Source organism: Ursus arctos, unplaced genomic scaffold, assembly GCF_023065955.2.
Source record: "Ursus arctos isolate Adak ecotype North America unplaced genomic scaffold, UrsArc2.0 scaffold_11, whole genome shotgun sequence".
In the NCBI taxonomy this organism is placed as follows: domain Eukaryota; kingdom Metazoa; phylum Chordata; class Mammalia; order Carnivora; family Ursidae; genus Ursus; species Ursus arctos.
Window position 1 is genome coordinate 36,526,014 of NW_026622775.1, and position 6,000 is coordinate 36,532,013.

A 6,000-nucleotide genomic window follows, 5' to 3' on the forward strand; every position below is an offset into this window, starting at 1 on the left:
TAAGACTGATGAATCACAGAACTGTACCCCTGAAACAAATAATACATTATATGTTAATTTAAAAAAAACTTAAAAAAAAAGTGAGAGTTGGAAAGTTAGAATTCATTGGTATTTCTCCAGGGAAGCCTATAGTGAATGCATTAAGTAATTTAATGCTTAAGTAATTTAATATTGCATCAGCCAGCATCTCCCCTCTCTTTTCCTGGGACCTGCTTATACTTGCCAACTTTCACTGGGTTATGCTACATAACAAACAACTCTGAGAGTTCACTGGCTTACAAAACAAAGTACTTTCTTGCTTATATTACATACAGACTACAAGTTGCCTACAATGGTATTTCAGGCTTTGGGAAGTTGTCTACTGTGCACCATGTCTTGTCTTATCCTGGATTCCAGGTTGAAGAAGTAGGTCCTGATGTGAGACTTGCCATTCTCATGGTGGGGGAAGCCTGTTAGAAAAATCATGATGCCTTTTATTTTAACTGTATGTATGTATGTATGTATGTATGTATGTATGTATGTATGTGTGTGTGTAAATAAGTAATCTCTACATCTAAGGTGGGGCTCAGACTCACAACCTCAAGATCAAGAGTCGTATGCCTTTCTGACTAAGCCAGCCAGGCAACCCAAAAATCATGATGCCTCTTAAAGCTTCTACACAAGGATGTTGTATGCCATGGCCTTTCACTCCATTGGCTAAAGCATGTCATATGACTGAGCTCAGCCTTGATGGGTAGGGGATATATACTCTTCACAAGGAAGGGACACTTCAAGTCACATGTACATGGGAAGGGAAGAACAAATAAGTCAATAATACAATTTGCCACACTATCCCTCTGTTAGCTTAAACTCCATGGCTCTTGTGGGAAAATTCCCATGTTCTTATATGTTCCTGATTTTTTGGCCATAATTGATTTCTTCAGGGTTGAGCATATAACTCAAACAGAGCTCTTCAATTTTCTAACAAGAATTGAGAGAGAGAGAAAGACTCTCCAGTAGCCAAATTGTATGTGTGCTGCTCAAGTGAGCACTCCAGTAGTACATGGGAGTTATCAGTGACCACATTCCTCAGCATATGGAGAAAACCAGGCTGCAGTGGTAAGGAACAGAGCTGGCATACAGAGTAAAGTCAAACAAGGACAGGAAGGAAGTTATGACATTTCTGCTCTTCCTATGGTTTGGTTGTTCAGCTATTACTTGGATTCTGTGAAAAGTTGAGGATCGTATTAGAGGTAAAACTTATCTGGGTCTGACCTTGCCTAGAGCAGGTGCACAACCTAATTTTGGGCATCTACTTAACTGAACAACCATCATAAACTTGGATTTTTCAAGATGTTTAAAGATAGAATTTCTTTTTTTTTTTTCTTTTTGTTTTTGTTTTTTTATTTATTTATTTTTTATTTTATTTTATTTTTTTAAATGATTTTTTATTATATTATGTTAGTCACCATACAGTACATCCCCGGTTTCCGATGTAAGGCTCGATGATTCATTAGTTGTGTATAACACCCAGTGCACCATGCAATACGTGCCCTCCTTACTACCCATCACCGGTCTATCCCATTCCCCCACCCCCCTCCCCTCTGAAGTCCTCAGTTTGTTTCTCATAGTCCATAGTCTCTCATGTTTCATTCCCCCTTCTGATTACCCCCCCTTCTTTATCCCTTTCTTCCCCTACCGATCATCCTAGTTCTTATGTTCCATAGATGAGAGAAATCATATGATAGTTGTCTTTCTCTGCTTGACTTATTTCACTTAGCATTATCTCCTCCAGTGCTGTCCATGTTGTAGCAAATGTTGAGAACTCGTTCTTTCTGATAGCTGAGTAATATTCCATTGTATATATGGACCACAACTTCTTAATCCAGTCATCTGTTGAAGGGCATCTCGGCTCCTTCCACAATTTAGCTATTGTGGACATTGCTGCTATGAACATTGGGGTGCATATGGCCCTTCTCTTCACTACGTCTGTATCTTTGGGGTAAACACCCAGTAGTGCAATGGCTGGATCATAGGGTAGCTCAATTTTTAACTTTTTAAGGGACCTCCACACTGTTTTCCAGAGTGGCTGTACCAACTTGCATTCCCACCAACAATGTAGGAGGGATCCCCTTTCTCCACATCCTCTCCAACAATTGTTGTTTCTTGCCTTGTCTATTTTTGCCACTCTAACTGGCGTAAGGTGGTATCTCAGTGTGGTTTTGATTTGAATTTCCTTGATGGCTAATGATTTTGAACATTTTTTCATGTGTCTGTTAGCCATTTGTATGTCTTCATTGGAAAAGTGTCTGTTCATATCTTCTGCCCATTTTTTTATTTGTTTATTTGTTTCTCGTGGATTGAGTTTGAGAAGTTCTTTGTAGATCTTGGATACCAGTCCTTTATCTGTAGTATCATTTGCAAATATATTCTCCCATTCCGTGGGCTGCCTCTTAGTTTTTCTGACTGTTTCCTTGGCTGTGCAGAAACTTTTAATCTTGATGAAGTCCCATAAATTCATTTTATCTTTTGTTTCTCTTGCCTTTGGGGATGTGTCATGAAAAAGGTTGCTTTGGCCGATGTCGTAGAGGTTGTTGCCTATGTTCTCCTCTAGAATTTTGATGGATTCCTGTCTCACATCGAGGTCTTTCATCCATTTGGAGTTTATTTTTGTGTATGGTGTGAGATAGTGGTCAAGTTTCATTCTCTTGCATGTAGCTGTCCAATTTTCCCAGCACCATTTATTGAAGAGACTGTCTTTTTCCCACCGGATGTTTTTTCCTGCTTTATCAAATATTAGTTGCCCAAAGAGCCGAGGGTCCATTTCTGGGCTCTCTATTCTGTTCCATTGGTCTATGTGTCTGTTTTTGTGCCAGTACCATGCTGTCTTTGTGATCACAGCTTTGTAGTACAGCTCGAAATCCGGCATTGTGATGCCCCCAGCTTTGTTTTTCCTTTTCAACAGTTCCTTGGAGATTCGGGGCCTTTTCTGTTTCCATACAAATTTAAGGACTGTTTGTTCCAGTTCTTTGAAAAATGTCCTTGGTATTTTGATCGGGATAGCATTGAAAGTGTAGATTGCTCTGGGTAGCATGGACATTTTAACTATGTTAATTCTTCCAATCCATGAGCATGGAATATCTTTCCATCTTTTTATGTCTTCCTCAATGTCTTTTAAGAGTGATTTATAGTTTCTAGAATATAGGTCCTTTACGTCTCTGGTTAAGTTAATTCCAAGGTAACGTATGGTTTTTGGTGCTATTGTAAATGGGATGGATTCCCTAATTTCTCTTTCTTTGGTCTCGTTATTCGTGTATAGAAATGCAACTGATTTCTGAGCATTTATTTTGAATCCTGCCACGTTACTGAATTGCTCTATAACTTCTAATAGTTTGGGAGTGGCTTCTTTTGGGTTTTCCATATAGAGTATCATGTCATCTGCAAAGAGAGACATTTTGACTGCTTCTTTGCCAATTTGAATACCTTTGATCCCTTTTTGTTGTCTGCTGTTGCAAGGACTTCTAGTACTATGTTGAATAATAGTGGCGAGAGTGGGCATCCTTGTCGAGTTCCTGATCTTAAGGGAAAGGCTTCCAGCTTTTCCCCATTGAGAATAATATTTGCAGTAGGCTTTTCGTAGATGGCTTTTATGAGATTGAGAAATGTACCTTCTATTCCTACACTCTGAAGGGTTTTAATCAGGAAAGGATGCTGTATTTTGTCAAATGCTTTTTCGGCATCGATTGAGAGGATCATATGGTTCCTGAGTCTTTTCTTGTTGATATGATGTATCACGCTGATTGATTTGCGAATATTGAACCACGCTTGCATCCCAGGTATGAATCCCACTTGATCGTGATGGATAATCCTTTTAATGTACTGTTGGATTCTATTAGCAAGTATCTTGTTGAGGATTTTGGCGTCCATATTCATTAGGGAAATCGGTCTGTAATTCTCCTTTTTGAGGGGGTCTTTGCCTGGTTTGGGGATCAAGGTAATATTGGCCTCATAGAATGAGTTTGGTAGCTTTCCTTCTGTTTCTATTTTTTGAAATAGCTTTAGGAGAATAGGTATTATTTCTTCTTTGAATGTTTGGTAGAATTCCCCAGGAAAACCGTCCGGGCCTGGAGTTTTGTTATTTGGAAGGTTGTTTATCACTGACTCAATCTCTTCATAATTAATTGGCCTGTTTAAGGAATCAATTTCTTCCGGTTTCAATCTTGGTAGTTTATAGGTTTCCAGGAAGGATTCCATCTCTTCCAGATTGCTTAGTTTATTGGCATATAGCTGTTGATAAAAATTTCTAATAATCCTTCCAATTTCAATGGTGCTCGTCATGACCTCTCCTTTTTCATTCATAATTTTAATAATCTGGGTCCTTTCTCTTTTCTTTTGGATAAGTCTTGCCAGTGGTCTGTCAATTTTATTGATTCTCTCAAAGAACCAGCTTCTAGTCCTGTTGATCTGCTCTACTGTACTTCTGGTTTCTGCTTGATTGATTTCAGCTCTAATTTTGGTCAACTGCTTCCTCGTGCGTGGATTAGGCCTGTCCCTCTGTTGCTGTTCCAGCTTCTTGAGGTGAGAATATAAAAACTGCATTTTAGATTTTTCTATTCTTTTGAGTGAGGCTTGGATGGCTATGTATTTCCCCCTTAGGACTGCCTTTGCAGTATCCCATAGGTTTTGGACTGTTGTATTTTCATTCTCATTGGTCTCCATAAATTGTTTAATTTGATTTTTGATTTCCTGGTTTATCGAGTCATTCCTGAGCAGGATGGTTCTTAGTCTCCAAGTGTTTGAGTTTCTTCCAAATTTTTCCTTGTGGTTGAGTTCCAATTTCAGAGCGTTGTGGTCTGAGAATATGCAGGGGATAATTTCAATCTTTTGGTATCGGTTGAGACCTGTTTTGTGTCCCAGAACATGGTCTATTCTTGAGAATGTTCCATGGGCATTAGAATAGAATGAGTATTCTTTGGTTCTGGGGTGTAGTGTTCTATATATATCTATGAGGTCCAACTTGTTGAGTATGGCATTCAAAGCCTTTGATTCTTTGCTTAGTTTTTGCCAGGGTGTTCTGTCTATTTCTGATAGTGGAGTGTTGAGGTCCCCTACTATTAATGTATTTTTATTTATATGTCTCTTTATTCTGGTTAAGAGTTGGCTTGTGTATCTTGCTGCTCCCCTGTTGGGGGCATATATATTTATAATTGTCATATCCACTTGTTGAATACTTCCCTTAAGAATAATATAGTGCCCTTCTGCGTCTCTAACTATAGTCTGTAGTTTAAAATCCAATTTATCTGATATGAGAATTGCTACCCCAGCTTTCTTTTGAGGTCCATTTGCGTGAAAGATGGTACTCCATCCCCTTACTCTCAGTCTGAATGCATCTTTGGGTTTGAAATGAGTCTCTTGTAGACAGCAAATGGATGGGTCATTTCTTTTTATCCAATCTGCAACCCTGTGGCGTTTTATGGGATGGTTCAAACCATTTACATTAAGACTGATTACTGAGAGATATGATTTTAATGTTGCCATGTTGCCAGTAAAGTCTTTGTTTGTATTGGCTGTGACTTTCTGTTCTGTATCACTCTTGGGGCCTTTTTACTTTTATAGAACCCCCCGTAATATCTCCTGTAGGGCTGGTTTCGTGGTTACAAAATTGGTTAGTGACTGGCGATTCTGAAATGTCTTTATTTCTCCATCAATTCTGAATGACAGCCTTGCTGGATAAAGGATCCTTGGCTGCATGTTTTTCTCTGAAAGAGCTTTAAATATGCTCCCCCAACCCTTTCTCTCATTCCAGGTCTGTGTAGACAGGTCTGACGTAATTCTGATGCTTTTGCCTTGGTACGTGAGAAATTTCTTTGCCCTGGCCGCTTTCAATACTGTATCCTTGCATCTAATATTTGCGAATTGCACTATGACGTGACGTGGCGTAGGTTTGTCATGGTTGAGCTTGGGAGGGGTCCTCTCTGCCTCTTGGACACGAATGTTTGTTTCCCTTGCTAGATTAGGGAA